The 1,251-nt window shown below is 38.5% G+C and overlaps 1 non-coding gene across 1 annotated transcript; it reads right to left on the bottom strand.

Moving 5' to 3' along the window:
* Positions 1-859: 859 nt before the first annotated feature.
* Positions 860-967, bottom strand: LOC130964470 (small nucleolar RNA R71). Its single transcript, XR_009080564.1, has one exon. It is a non-coding gene; the product is annotated as a small nucleolar RNA R71 (small nucleolar RNA).
* Between the last annotated feature and the right edge of the window lie 284 nt (positions 968-1,251).

Genomic DNA, 1,251 nt, shown 5'->3' with positions numbered 1-1,251 from the left:
TAACTTCTAATTTCAAATCCTTTTTCAAAAATCACTTGATTTCTTTTTCACTATGATTTTCGAAAATCAATTAATGTTTTTCAAAAATGTTTTCAAAATATTTTAATTAATTTTCGAAAATCTTCTTCCCTCTTTCTCACATCCTTCTATTTATGGAGTACCACTCCTTCTCAATGCACAATTCGAATCTTATCTAAGTAAAGTTCGAATTCTTCTTCTCATTCTTCTTTCTATTTCTCTTTTCCTCTGACACCTCAAGGAATCTCTATACTGTGACATAGAGGATTCCACATTTTCTTGTTCTCTTCTCTTTCATATGAGCATGAGCAAAGACAAAGGCATTCTTGTTGAAGCTGACCCTGAACCCGAAAGGACCTTGAAGAGAAAACTAAGAGAAGCCAAAGCACAACTCTCTTTAGAGGACCTGATCGAATTCTTCAAGAAAGAAGAAGACATGGCAGCCGAAAACAACAATAATGCAAACAATGCAAGGAAGGTGCTGGGTGACTTTATTGCACCTACTCCTGATTTTTATGGGAGAAGCATCTCTATCCCTGCCATTGGAGCAAACAACTTTGAGCTTAAGCCTCAATTAGTTTCTCTAATGCAACAGAATTGCAAGTTCCATGGACTTCCAATGGAAGATCCTCATCAGTTCTTAGCTGAATTCTTGCAAATCTGTGAGACAGTCAAGACTAATGGGGTAGACCCTGAGGTCTATAGACTGATGCTATTCCCTTTTGCTGTAAGAGACAGAGCTAGGATATGGTTGGACTCACAACCTAAAGAAAGCCTGGACTCTTGGAAAAAGCTAGTCACTGCCTTCTTGGCAAAGTTCTTTCCACCACAAAGATGGAGTAAGCTTAGAGTGGAAGTCCAAACCTTCAGACAGAAGGATGGAGAATCCCTCTATGAAGCTTGGGAAAGATACAAACAATTGATCAGAAGATGTCCCTCTGACATGCTTTCAGAATGGAGCATCATAGATATTTTCTATGATGGTCTCTCTGAACTGTCCAAGATGTCTTTGGATAGCTCTGCTGGAGGATCTCTTCATCTGAAGAAGATGCCTACAGAGGCTCAAGAGCTCATTGAAATGGTTGCAAATAACCAATTCATGTACACTTCTGAAAGGAATCCTGTGAACAATGGGACAAGTCAGAAGAAAGGAGTTATTGAGATTGATACTCTGAATGCCATACTGGCTCAGAATAAAATATTGACTCAACAAGTCAATTTGATTTCTCAAAG

The sequence above is a fragment of the Arachis stenosperma genome, chromosome 2 (assembly GCF_014773155.1).
Source record: "Arachis stenosperma cultivar V10309 chromosome 2, arast.V10309.gnm1.PFL2, whole genome shotgun sequence".
NCBI lineage: Eukaryota > Viridiplantae > Streptophyta > Magnoliopsida > Fabales > Fabaceae > Arachis > Arachis stenosperma.
Note: the sequence above shows the minus strand (reverse complement) of the source record. Positions and strands in the feature narration are given on the sequence as shown.